The 15,166-nt window shown below is 36.2% G+C and overlaps 1 long non-coding RNA gene across 1 annotated transcript; it reads left to right on the top strand.

Moving 5' to 3' along the window:
• The first annotated feature begins 7,601 nt into the window (after positions 1-7,601).
• LOC107688030 (uncharacterized) lies at positions 7,602-8,396 on the top strand. Its single transcript, XR_001634190.1, has 2 exons — positions 7,602-7,860; positions 8,337-8,396. It is a non-coding gene; the product is annotated as an uncharacterized LOC107688030 (long non-coding RNA).
• Positions 8,397-15,166: the final 6,770 nt, after the last annotated feature.

Raw genomic sequence — 15,166 nt, 5'->3', positions numbered from 1 at the left:
GGGTGAATAAAGGCCTCCTGTAGCGAATCCATGCATTTTTGTAAGATAAATATCCATATTTCAAACGTAATAAACACTTTTTTCTCACTTCCGCTGACTGTGGTACGCAGAAGACGTTCTAGGAAGACTATTGTTAACAGTTTCAAAACAAGGTTTTAGGATTCATTTTGCAGGAATGCAAAAGTTTGCAAAAAAAGCAAAAAAAACAAAAAAAAAAAGCAAAAAAAAGTTGCCACTGAGTCTGAATTAATTACAATCATAAACAGAATGTAATAATAGTCCACTGAATGGCAAGTTGTAGATAGGGATGACTGACGCGAAACTGACTTTTCGACACAGTGTCGAGATCCCGAAGCGCAGATGTTTTGAAACACTGCTCCACAGGGTTGGGAACAAACCACACAATCGCACATCTGTCTTAACCTAACTCCCGCAAAGTATAAAAGTGGAGTTAATGCAGCAGAACAATTAATATATTTAAATAAAATCTTTATATGTAAAAAATGCCAGGCGTTGTGACTTGAAGTCTTTTATTAATGTTAATTTTTTCATGATCAAAATAACATTCACAAAGAGTTCATTCAGTTATCAGAGAGATGTTACAACACATTACAAGAACAGAATAATAAAAACACAACTTTCAAATATTTATTATAATTACATGCCTGCTTCACCCGGGATTTGAACCTAAAGTGACAGGTTCTGACAACATGCCAATTGTGCAAACTAACCACTCCCCCAACCCACATAGCGGAATGATGAGCACAACTATGCTATAATTCATCTAAACACGTATTTATACCGATTTCATCAGGCTCCGAAAATTCTTCAAAAAGAACACAAAGAATGGCCTTCTCAGTTGCCATATTTGCAACTCTTGCGTCATCAGAACAGAGCGTTCAACGCACCACCGTTTCTGTTTAAAAAACATTTTGCACCGTTTTGTCGGGGCTGAACGCAGGCCAGGAATACAAGAGGGCAAAGGAACAACATGAATAGACAGGAACCATGACTAAACTACAAAATAAAAGACATGAGAGCAATGAACAAGAAACACAAACAAAACACAAACCCCACGTTACACAGAAATAGTTATAAAGGTTTAAATATGTTGAAAAGTTTTTAGAAAAATAATTGTCATGAAATATTTTACAAAAATGAAAAAAAAAAAGAATGTGAGAATGATACCTCTAAAATAGGGATGCACGATATTGGATTTTTGCCGATATCCGAAATACCGATATTTTCAATTCATTTTGGCCGATAACCGATGCCGATACCGATATATTTCCTTTTGTTTGGAAACAACACAAAGTCTGCTGTGCAGAAATTATAAGCAAATTATTTTTAATTTTGGTTCGTTTTTCAAAATAACTTATTTGTTAGAATTAAATAAACAATAATGAAGTTCTTTTATAATGACAGTACATTGAAGATTTGAAAATAACTATAAATAAACTATATTCAGTCTCTGCATTTTTTTTTCCCAGAAAGATGCAGTGGTAACCTTAACATTTTATTTTAAGATTTAACATTTTTTAATGGTCTAAAGCAAAAGAGTTGTAAAAATTCTGAAAATCTTTTAGAGCTCATAATTTGTTTAAAAATATAACATATTACACATTAATGGATAAATCAGTATATATAAAATTATTTAATTTAAGTGTCATGTTTTTTTTTGTTTTTTTTCATGTAAGCTATAGCATCTGACCTTTAAATCAAAATCATACTCATTATTTTATGGCATCAATTACTGCTTTATTTAATCAAACACAATCTAAATATTATTTGTGTATTTTGCTTTCATTTTATTAGAAGTAGGCCAACAGCGCCCCCTACGGAATTAAAACTCCTTACTGAGCGGGCATTAGGACCCAGGGGAGGCTGCGGCTGCACTATTACTGTTTACTCTATCACACACCAAATGCTCATTCTGTACAGTGCATTCTCAGTTTAAATGCAGTGATCCAAAACAGTGAATCCAATCACCATTCAGGCAAAACTTTGCTAGAAGAATGAGCCACACTGCTGACGTGATCTAATTGCTAGCACACCCTGAGCACATGTGAGTTAATGTATTCCTCTTATCGACATATCGGCATAATTTTTCATATCGGGCCGATGCAGATATTTACATTTAAAGCCTTTATCGGCCCATTCCGATATTGGTCCGATGATATTGTGCATCCCTGCTCTAAAACTTTTTTTTTTTTTAATTCTTCTTTTCTTTTAATGTTCCTGTGGCTCAGTGGTAGAGCATTGCATTAGCAGCACAAAAGATCGTGGGTTCAATTCCCAGGGAACACACATACTGGTAAAAAATGTATAGCCCGAATGCACTGTAAGTCGCTTTGGATAACAGCATCTGCTAAATGCATAAATTATAAATGTTTTAATTATTATTAAAAACAGATGATTCACAGATGATGCTAAAGTTGCTGCTTGCTAGCCTACTTTTCCCACCATCAAAGGCAGATACAGAATGGTAAGTTTGATATGATCAATAGCGTTACATTTACATTTATTCTTTTAGCAGATGCTTTTATCCAAATTGAGGACCAAGAGTTACCAATTGAGCCCAACTGAGTTACCAAATGAGCCCAACTGTAAATACGTAAAAAAAATAAGTCTGAACTTTACCTTTTGTATTTCTAGTTGTTATTCAGCACTCTTGCATTTTCCTGAGAATCTCTGGTGCGTAGGTAACGGAAGTACAGATACACTGCTTTGCAGAAAGGCTGAAGTTAACTGATATTACTGTGAAATAAAAAACATAATCAAGTATCTGTGGGATGTGCTCAACAAACAAGAACAAACAAGGCCCCGCCTTGCGATTTACAGGACTTAAAGGATCTGCTGCTAACATCTTGGTGCCATATACCACAGCAAACCTTCAGGGGTCTAGTGGAGTCCATGCCTCGATGGGTCAGGGCAGTTTTGGCAGCAAAAGGGGGACCAACACAACATTAGGAAGATGGTCATAATGTTATGCCTGATCGGTGTATATAGCTCGGTAAAAGGTGAATTCGAACCTGGGTCGATCGCGTCAAAAGCCAGTTTTGAAAATTGTACACTTTACTGCCTACACCACTGAAGACATTGAGTTGAATGTGTCTTTTTTAAATCTTGAGTGTCCCAACCAGACATTGGTGGACAGAGTTAGTGTAAATAGCGTTTGCCAACAAGCACGCTATTTGCACTTGGTGTAAAGACACTCTGGAATTTTTTTTTCTTCCCCTCGCTTGGGCCCCAAGTGCACACATGCCCGTGCCTGTAATGCCCATTGATAATCCGGCCCTGGTATGGGGTGAGTAGGGCACAAAATAATGTGGGTTTAGTTGTAACACACATGGTTTAAACTTTTCCACACGTGCTAGACTTACGGTATTTACAACTACTATATAACGGAAAAAAAAGTGCCAAAATTCAAAAATCTTTTGAAGATATTGCTGAACTTTAATTTAACCATAGCAAAAGCAAATTTCTGGCTAAAGTAAAATTTTCATCTCCGTTTTTAGTGTTTATTTAAAATGTTAAATAATTCTGGTGTTTAGCAGTTTAGTTCTTTAATGCTTGGCTAATTATCAGAAGACACTAACCAGTTTTAAACAATGAACCTTACAATGTGCCCCGCTATTATTAGAACTATGCTATTCTATGACATTAGGGATGCAATTCACATTAATTACGTTAATCAATTTAAATGAGAAATCATGAGAACCAGGTGAATAAAGACTGAGAGTTAATGTTCATGTATTATTTCAAGAAATGTAAAGAATTTTGGCTCGTCTATTTGTCTCCTGTTCTGTGAGAGCTGTGTGTGGAGTGAGGGGAGTGTTGTGTTCATCTCTGTGTTTTTTATAATGTTTGAATGTGTTTCTTCATCTGTTTGCTCACATTGTTTTGAACTATGCTGTATAGCTGTATGTTGCGATCAGGGCTGTCCCAAGCATGGGTCCTGGTTGCAATGTGTCTAATTATTTTAATTCTTAAAAACGCCATTATTTTATTTGAAAAAGTTAATACTTTTATTTTATCAAATAAATATTTTAGTTCGTCTTGTATATTTTTTCATTAGATCAGATAACATTTTTAGCTGTCATATGGTCATGTTACAATGTGCCCCACCTATGGGGCATGTTGTCACATTTAGCTTCCATTCTTTTGGGGTAAATAAAGGAAAAAACATCAATGTAATTATGGAACAAAATTGCGTATTTATATTAGACAAGTGTGAAATTAATGTGGGGAAAAAAATATACTCTGAACCCCATGTAATTTTACACAAACCGAGAAAGTCAAAAAGTGTTAGGTTGTGCCTCACTTCCCCCTATTCTGTAAAACCCATTTCCACCTCTGAAATGTATTTCCTTATGCTAAGGTCATCTAGGCTTTGTGGGCTATTGGTTAGTGTTGAAATTGGAATCCAAATAGCCGGTTAGACATTGTTTTTAGCTATTGTTGTTGAGATCATCATCTGCATCATTGTCTGGTTTGGGAACTGCAGTGTGTCTGCAGATCAGCAGATAGTCAAGACAGTGGAGGGGATCATCTGAATCTGCCCTCAGAGAGACTCCTGCGGATAATTCTTCGACAAACATTGCATCTGTAGTGCATATCGCTGACCCCTCACACCCATGCATGAACTATGTACCTCACTTCCATCTGGAAAAGGGTTTAAGAGTATCCATACTGCCACTACCTGACACTCAAACAGCTTTTTCCTTCCAGGCTGTTTAACTCTTTCTCACTCCCTCCTACCCCACTAAACCGAACCCCCAACCTCCTCTGGAAATGATCTGATACTTTAATTCTCACTGCTCATAGTTTACATTACACTCTTAGAAAAGTCTGTAAAAATATGGCCCAATGCACAGCGTTAATGTGAAGGAATTTTCTGTCATGATTTTTTACAGGTGTTTTACCAATATTTTAAATTACACATTGCATTGTGTAGTGTTTTATGGTTAAAGGAAGTATTTGCAAATGAAAAAAAATAAATAAACTGAAAATTTTCTGCCAGGACATTATCAGTTTTTCTACAGATTTCTCTCTCTCTCTCTCTCTCTCTCTCTCTCTCGCTCTCTCTTAAATCAATTAAACATTTATGTTGATATAATAATATTGATCATTACATCAACTTAATATTGTGTAATTTAAACTGTTTTTTTAACAAGTAAAGTCTTGGTAACTTTGAATATTGGGCAGTGGTTTTCAGTTTTCTATAATTCACTGCAAGTTATTTGAAAAGAGAAAATATTTATTATTCTTTGTGAATAACTGACAAAAGGAATGTGTGTGTGTGTGTGTGTGTGTGTGTGTGTGTGCATTCACTTTCATAAAACAACTCTATAATACATATTCAGGTGAGTAAAAAGTGACAAATAGACCTAATCTGAAACGTCAAGGGAGGGGAGGGAGCTTTTTATCATCACATTGATTTTTGAGACAGTATAGTAGATGAGGGAGAATGCTCCACTGGATTTACAGGATTAGTCATTTAAGAGGATAAGTGGTCATCCCCGTTAACTCAAGGTGCCAGTACCCAAGGATGAATACTACTGTATGATGCTTCATTTTAGGCTATCTTTATCAGTCTATCAACAAGTCTACCCGCGCACATTCTCTAATTTCCTGCGATTTAAATAATCTATACACGTAAATCTTTTCAGACACTCGTACACGCGTGTTTGTGCCGCCAGAGGGTGATCTTACATTGGATTCAACAGCCGCTGTTACAGCAGGAAGCGAGATGTGAGAGATTAAGTGCTGTTGGTAAACTCGAATCACTTTAACGTATCGGTTCGTTCGAATGATCCGGTCAACAATTGATTCATTTGAATCATCACGCAATAGGGTTTACAGATATCCCCGCACTGCGTTTTACAGCACTTTTTTTTAAGCAATGAAATTAATTAAGTTAAATATCCTACTATATATGCTTTTAATGGTTTTAATGATTAAAGTGATTGTGTGAAATTATGCATTGTTCACAGTTCCATGTCAGCAATGTGTTTTTTAAACTTGAATGTAACACAAAGCGTAATGATTACAACGGTACATGAATAAGAGATAATTAAGAGCCTACTGTTGCTAATTTCAGACCAATTTTTTTATGCTGACAGTATAAATTATAATGCAACCTTTGTATGACATTATAAAATGAATACCTGGGGCAAATTTAACAGTAGCCTAATATAGTTTATTTATATTTGTTTTATAGTTTAAAACGCGTTTAAAAATTTCTAAAAATATAATAGGCTACTTACGTTGGTTTCATACATTTTTGAAATACGTTATAAACAAATACTCTTCCACTCTCCATATATATTTATTTATGGAGAGTGGAAGAGTATTTGTTTATAACGTATTTCAAAAATTATATATATATTCCATCAGCTACGCGACTAGAAACATTGATGTGTAGCAAATGAAAGTCCCCGAAACTCGAATGATTCACACACGCTTTCGAATCGGTTGGATTGAATCATTAAAAAGAACCGGTTTAAAAGAACGACACGAATCGGACATCGCTGATCAGAAGAGGTGCGGCGCTTCAACTTCAAATAGGTGTCAAAACAGTGCCAGTCACCATCTCACACCTACAAGATTTGTAGTGACAGACTTGGACATTTTCAGTTCTTTCCACAGTTGAAACATTTACTTTCAGTCTGCACTGAGGATATATAGGAAGAGGTAACCGCAGATTTCACTTTTGCGCTCAGATTGTTCTTCCCGTCGCTCTCAGTATGGCTTCAACATCCTGCACCAGGTTTACCGACGTACGGAATCAGGTAACGTTTGGGACTAACAGGTAACTGTCAGTGCATTTAAACAGACTGGACTTTTCAAAAAACGTTTCAGATTGTTATTAGAAGCGTGTGCATAACTAATACTTACTTTCCCAGTTCTTCATACAGCTGATATTCGTCGGTAAACCTGGTGCAGGTTGTTGAAGCCATACTGAGAGCGACGGGAAGAACAATCTGAGCGCAAAAGTGAAATCTGCGGTTACCTCTTCCTATATATCCTCAGTGCAGACTGAAAGTAAATGTTTCAACTGTGGAAAGAACTGAAAATGTCCAAGTCTGTCACTACAAATCTTGTAGGTGTGAGATGGTGACTGGCACTGTTTTGACACCTATTTGAAGTTGAAGCGCCGCACCTCTTCTGATCAGCGATGTCCGATTCGTGTCGTTCTTTTAAACCGGTTCTTTTTAATGATTCAATCCAACCGATTCGAAAGCGTGTGTGAATCATTCGAGTTTCGGGGACTTTCATTTGCTACACATCAATGTTTCTAGTCGCGTAGCTGATGGAATATATATATAATTTTTGAAATACGTTATAAACAAATACTCTTCCACTCTCCATATATATTTATTTATGGAGAGTGGAAGAGTATTTGTTTATAACGTATTTCAAAAATTATATATATATTCCATCAGCTACGCGACTAGAAACATTGATGTGTAGCAAATGAAAGTCCCCGAAACTCGAATGATTCACACACGCTTTCGAATCGGTTGGATTGAATCATTAAAAAGAACCGGTTTAAAAGAACGACACGAATCGGACATCGCTGATCAGAAGAGGTGCGGCGCTTCAACTTCAAATAGGTGTCAAAACAGTGCCAGTCACCATCTCACACCTACAAGATTTGTAGTGACAGACTTGGACATTTTCAGTTCTTTCCACAGTTGAAACATTTACTTTCAGTCTGCACTGAGGATATATAGGAAGAGGTAACCGCAGATTTCACTTTTGCGCTCAGATTGTTCTTCCCGTCGCTCTCAGCATGGCTTCAACAACCTGCACCAGGTTTACCGACGAATATCAGCTGTATGAAGAACTGGGAAAGTAAGTATTAGTTATGCACACGCTTCTAATAACAATCTGAAACGTTTTTTGAAAAGTCCAGTCTGTTTAAATGCACTGACAGTTACCTGTTAGTCCCAAACGTTACCTGATTCCGTACCTGCGTTCGCAAGTCTCTTTTCGGCGTCTTTCATGTGCTGTTATGACGCAGAGTTTCACAGTGGCAATTAAATTCTGTGCCTTTTTTTATTAGTCTTTTCCCGTTTTTGGCGGGAATAGGAAAAAGCGGGATTCCCCTATTTAAAACGTCATGTTTATTTACTTAGTTATGTTGATGTTGAGAAGCATATTACAGATACCGCCCATATATTCTATGAATATATAGCGGGGATATTCAAGACAAGGTTTTAGAAACGTCTACATTTTTTTTATTTTATATATATTTTTTTGTAGAAAAGGCAGAGGGGATCAGAGTAGTATTTTCACAGTGAGGAACGAACTTTCTTTTTGATTTACAGAGGAGCCTTTTCTGTGGTGAGAAGATGTTTGAAAATCTCTACTGGTCAGGAATATGCTGCCAAAATCATCAACACCAAAAAGCTGTCTGCCAGAGGTGAGCTCACTCTGCTGAGTATAGCCTATCATATGCTGAAAATAATACAACTGGTTTAGTTGAGTACGGTGTTGAACTCTTACTACATCTGTAGATTTAACGTAATATATGTAATATATTATTGCATGTTGTAGTGTTCAGTATTGTTCCATTAAGGGTTTTATTGTGGTTGTATTGTAACCACAGTAAGGTCATTGCTTTTGGTTACATGTACAAAACCACAGCTGTTCTTGGCCACATAGCATTAACTACCTAGTTACTAGAGCAAGCATAACTATTGCTACTTATCATATTTAGGGTTAAGTTGAACCAACCCCTAACCCTAAGTATTTAAGGTGTCATGAACTGCATTTTAAATTGTATAATGTTTCCTGAGGTGCACTTATGATGTTAGTAGGATTTGTACATACATTTTTACTGTATTTTTACTGTAAATATTATTTAGATATAATAATTGATATATAGTAAAATAATAAAGTAATAATTAAGAAAATAAAAGGCCATTTCTACCCTGATTTTAGCCCTCTAATTTGAACACTTTAAATGGATGGGTCTCCTTTAAAACTCCAAAGTAAACGTCCACTGCTACGATTGGGTAATATCTCTGCATATGAAATAAGTATTACATGTGGAACTCATTTACTACGTCTGTACTATCATAGCTGCTGAGATGAACTAATCCTTAAATGTGCTGATTATAACATTACATTTAGATCTATTCCCATTGCAGCGCTGGTCATTGTAGGCTATCAAAGCCTTATCTGTCGAGCGAACAAATGCAGTGACCTCACGATTTCTGCACTCTCATGAATGCTTTCATCATAACAGTGCAGACACAATGTAAATAAGATATTCATCATGCAGTGTAGACATTATGCAGTGTCATTGATTTTACCGGGAGTTTTGGCCAAAGTGTAGAACTCTCTGTCAGTGATAAACATACTGTGTGATTGACAGCTCCACTGTTTATAAAGGGATTGTTTTTGATCACTTTCTGTATATTTCATGCATAAAATGCCGCAGTGATTACATATTTTTGTAGGACAGCCTGGAAGTATTACTGATGTATTTTATGTCATAGAATAAATATGAATATATATTTTGAGCTTGTATTAACCACAAACCTTATTTCAGATATTTAACCAAAAACCCATTGACTTCGATGAATCCAGAAGTGTGAAAATGCTAACTTGTTTCCAGGTTTTACAAAAAATGTCATCTCTGCAGCACTTTTTTTTACTTGAGTCTATGTTTTTCAGTAAAAGTCTGGTTGCAAAGCCTGTGTCGAATTGGGATTGGTTTACCAAAGAATCCATAGTGAAATGTACCCGAACAAACTAATAATGCTCTACTGAGACAATCGCATAGTTGAAAATAAACAGCCACTTTACTTTACAACCTAACATTACCTTCCAAAGGATCCTAATGTTATTTTTAGTCCAGTGATCCTGTTGTGCTTCTCCTGCCTCCTTCTCCTGTCATTCACTAATGCATCAGTGACTAGGTCAATGAGACCATGATGAAGAAGCAGGTGTTGATCTGTGTCCGTACAGGCGGTCTTGTGCTGATTTAATCATCTTTATTACGTAATAAAAACCTGGAAGTAGAAAGCAAGTCATTTTGGCAGTATGGTTTCAATAAAAGCTATCTTTAGCTGTTTTTTTAAAATTAATTAGACATGTGACTTTTGAAATAACAATAAACATGGGCAAAAATCTCAAGGACAAGAATCTTATAGAAACTTTGGAGTAAATCAGTAAATAATCACCTAGCACCACCCAGAAATCTCAGCAACTGCATAGCAGTGCGCCCCAAACAAAACCACTCCAACCATAACTGCACAACGTCACCCAAACCACCCATAACACTGTTCCATTGTGGCTGTGAGGTTTGCATGGGCAAGTACCAGAAGGTATAAAAACCAAGTGCAGCCTTCGAGCCATAGGACATGTATTGAGCTGAAAGAGTTACTGAATCTAAAGCACTTGGTCATGTAGTTTTATAAAATTGAGAGAATTTAGCCATCCCTTAAATATTTAAATTTTTATCTCACCTATTCTGTGCCGAAAATGTTCTTCTCTAGATTTCTGTCATTTTGAAATTGTAAATCTGGTGGAGTGCAGCATTTCTGTCTACCAGTTGTGCGTTTCCCAAACAAATATGGTCGCAAATTCCGTCATTACCAATGGAGTTCAATGGAACTTGCGACCATAGTCAGCTAACATTGCTTTTGGGAAATGCACCTCAGGTCACCACTACTGATTTAAACCGCTCAGTAACATTTGATCATGACATGGACAAGTCTACAAAGGAACTCAGTACTTTCCTGTGATGCACAGAACCCTGGAATAGGCTTCTGTGCTGTCTTTATGTTACTGCTCTGTTATGTTAATCAGCAAACGTATTTTTGCATGCGTGTGCAGCTTGTAAAATAGTTTTTCTTTTTGTTCTTTTTGTCACTTTTATTAAAATGGTACAGTGCAAATATTTTTTTTTGTTATTATTTTATTATGATTAACAATAGTCTTTAGACTGTAGCTTTGCCTTTGCAAGTTGGCTTAACGTTTAAAAAAAAAATCACTTGTAGTAGGTACCTTCAGAAGCTCGTGACATCACTTGCCGCCCACTGTAGAGCAGGCCCATTTCTTACTTATTTTGACCTTCATGGGTCAATCTGTCAATAGCATAATAGGCCAGGGGTGTTGTGGAAGCCTTGTGTTTTATGTCTGGCTGAGCTTTCAGAGGCAGCTGTTTGCTGAGTGCAAGCGTGGGATGGCTCTTGTGTCCCAGTATTGACTCCTACTGTGTCTTTAATAGACTGTCAAGTGAATGGAAAAAATAAGTCCTTTGTGTATGAGAGACCCCTCACTTGGTTACTGTGAGGGGCACTAAGAAGTGTACAGAGAATCTAACAGTAAAAGCTGAAGGTCGACATGTATGAGAAAATGTTGGAGTAGGGTAGTTGGACGTAAAATTTTCCTCAAAAAACATAAAAAAATTTACAATTTTTCAAAACAAAACAAAAGAAGAGATTTTTTTTTTTGGACCTGAATGTTATGACTCCACTTTCAGGTATGTGCAATGTAAATGCAAAGACGACTAGATTCTTTCAATTTTGGGTCAACTGAAAGGTATCTAAATTCAGTTCTTTTAAAGAGGACTCAAGTGTAAAAATCCCTCAAAGTGTTACACTTTGATCAGAACATAACTTGAACTGGACATCATTTGCTAATTTGTATTTTTTCATGCTCTGTTGAACTATTTTATTGTTTTTGTTTTTTATAAGCAATTGTATGCTTTTCTGATATTGAAGCCATTACATCACAGGAACCCCAGGGAAAACTTTTTAATAGGAAAATATTTTTCCCTGGGTTCCTGTGATATACATATACAGGGCTACAGACAAAAAATTAAATTAAGGAGCCATTGGCTCCTATAAGAAACAAAATTAGGTGCCAAATTATTATTTTTTTAGGTGCCATAGAATAAACGTGTATTATTATTTTGTTTAACATTTTAACATTTTTCCAACTTGAGAACTATATACAGTCACAAAGTATTGTTTATTACACAGAATCTGTGTCAATATCATGGACCATAATTATTTCAGCATCACTTTGCCATTGAGTGTAGTTTGAGCTCCTCCTCAATGTATCCTATAAATGTTGTCATATGTTTTGCACACATCCAGTCTGTTTTTCTTCATTAGTAACATGCAATTATATAGGAGGTATTGAATATTACCTTTAGCTCCTTGCATTCTTTCTTATCATGTCAACAGGTTAAGTAAAAATATGAATATGCGATACAGGGCATAAATTAAGCAAAATGCTCCTATTTATAGTTATTTTTTTCTGACTGACTGATGAGCTTATGGATGCGGAATGGTTATTCTGAGGTAAATGATTGTTACGTGGCATTATTTACAAGTTTTCCACATTTTCTGCAGTTTGAAACAGTGAATGAGAGACATTTCAGTAAGATGTACTCTATCTTATAAAATACCTTTTGGTGTCCATTCATTTTTAATTTGTAGGCCTACTATCGTAGTAAAGAGAAAGATAATGACGGGTTCACATGAACTGAGGTGGTAAAGCAAGCGCTCATGCCACATGAAAGAGCGCCAAAGTGGTATTCATTGTTTGAATTTCGTTATGAATTTGGCAGAATTTTAAAGCTGATACTTTGTTTATTAAAATGTAACAAAGCACAAAGCTTATTGTGATTATTGGACGGCAAGTGCGCTACAAATAATATGAAGCTCACGCATTAACAGAACACAGCAAATAGACTAAAGATCTTGATAACAAGAAGCCATATCGATTATAAACGAATTGTTAACGATATATTGTTAATGTCCACACAGCTGACAGCTTTACCTGTTGTAGTTTGTTCAAGTTGCGCACAAAATAGACACTGCTTTTCTGCACACACTTCTCACGTCTCCGCTCTCTCATCAACTGGAGCTGTGTTTTTTCACTAAAACTTTGATGTGCATCGCCTCAGTTTATTACGTAAACATAACAAAATATGTGATCGCAAAACAATCAGAAAAAAAAAGTAATTACATGCAAAATCACAACATGTCAATTTCTGTAGTCGCCATTGGCCACCTCAGCAAAAACTTCACTCGCAAATTAATATTTTAGGTCGCAGTCTGAAGTCCTGAAATTATATATATGCATATAAAGCCATGTCGCACGACTACAAGTGTCATATTGCAAATACAACAGTTTGACGGCACAAATGTGTAAATATATAAGAAAAAACAAAGGAGTGTCATAAAAAACCCTCTTGAGTGTGGAACTACTTTGGCCACGGATTCACATCTCAAGTTGACAGTTTAACAGATGAGCCCAAGCTTCTGTTATTAATTCGAAAACATCACTATAGAACTAGTAACGAAAGAACACTGAGTTGCTTCATTGAAGCTATTATGTGTAAAAGTAATAGCCTGGTAAAATACTTCAAAGCTCTATGCTATAAGCTGTATGCTAAAAGCATTGTGTAGAGTAAAGTATTATGAGAGAAAGATTGTCTGAGTGAGTGTGATTACCTGCATCTATAAAACATTTATTCGTCAGGTCAATCTCATATTCATAACAAATTGTTTGAATGTCCTCTGAGTAGGGTGACCAGACGTCCTGTTTTTCCCGGGACAGTCCCGTATTTCAGCTCTATTTTTAGTGTCCCGACTTATTTTGAAAAAATCATGTAAATTGCAGTAAGTGAGGGTGGGATAGGCGGAATCACGCTGAATGACACACAGAAGCACTCTCTCGCTCTCGGCCGCACACCTGCGCGATCCCAGTTCTGCGATCAGTTCTCCTTGCGCCTTTATTGTCAAATACACACACAGCTGTCAAAATCTCCATCATGTGGAGTATCTCACGTAAATGCAGTCAGTTATGGCTTAAGTGAACGTAAACAGGTGGGTGAAAACCGGATATATGTGTCAGTATATTACATTCATTCGGTTTTAAAGGGACAGCAGCCTAATTAAATACCTGTCTGTCTCATTAGTGTTTATCAAGCAACAAAAGATGTTAAATAAATGTATACATGTTAAACCTACTGTATTAGAAAAACGAGTTAATTTAATATTTAATTTGTATCTATTGTATTTGTCTTATGGTTTGTAATTTGCTTCTTTATTTTTATATAATAAATAATTATGTATGTGGTGTGTGTGTGTGTGTGTATATATATATATATATAATTTAGCTGTCATGAAATAACATTTCTCATATCGTGGTCATATATCACCCCAACCAAGTTCAAACAACTACTTGTAGAAACTATAAGAAATATATATAGAAATAAAGTGAAGTGAAGTGACATGTGGCCAAGTATGGTGACCCATACTCGGAATTAGTGCTCTGCATTTATTCCATCCACGGTGTGTGAACAAACACACACCGTGAACACACACCCGGAGCATGCACTTACATGCACTTACATTTTGATTGCTTCTATTGTCCTCATTTGTTAAGTCGCTTTGGATAAAAGCGTCAGCTAAATGACTAAATGTAAATGTAAATGGGATCTTTAAGAATTGATGTTGGGAAAGCAGTGGAGACTAGAGAGAAACCATGTATAGAAAAATCCAAGAATGACAGCAAGGATCAAAAACCGAAGTGGTCATCAGTAAGCTGACTTGGAGATTGGCCAAGATAATTCAGGATTCTACAGTGTTTGTACAGATTACAAAGCTTTGTAAAGAGAATATTCCCAATAAACAAGAGCTTGATAACATAAAGAATTGGCCATCCACAACATATTGATGCTATATGGAAGCTACAGTTGATCTTTAAAAGGCTACTCACTCCAAAGTCAGAAGCAATTGGAAAGCCTAGATCAGTGTTTCTAAACCCTGGTCCTGGGCGCGAGACTCGAACCCGCAACCTTTGGGTTACGAGTCCGACTCTCTAACCATTAGGCCACGACTTCCTAATATATATAAATATATTCTGTGTATAGAATATATAGAAATATATTCTGTGATAAAACAACAGTAGTATTTGTAAAATTATAGTGGGTTTGCTCCACCGCCATGATGCGCATGATGAGTGATACAAACATTGAAATGGCATAACTGGTATAATATCGCACAGCTGAAAAAACCTCACAGTCAGTCAGTATATCAATCATTGTGTGCGTAATAGGGCTGCACGATTAATCGCATGCGATATTTAACGCGCATCTTATCAGTAAAGCCGGTTCTGTAATCAGCGG

Source organism: Sinocyclocheilus anshuiensis, unplaced genomic scaffold (genome assembly GCF_001515605.1).
Source record: "Sinocyclocheilus anshuiensis isolate Anshui unplaced genomic scaffold, SAMN03320099.WGS_v1.1 scaffold761, whole genome shotgun sequence".
NCBI classification, from domain to species: Eukaryota; Metazoa; Chordata; class Actinopteri; order Cypriniformes; family Cyprinidae; genus Sinocyclocheilus; species Sinocyclocheilus anshuiensis.
The sequence above is the reverse complement of the archived record's forward strand: the minus strand, read 5'-3'. Positions and strand labels throughout refer to the sequence as shown.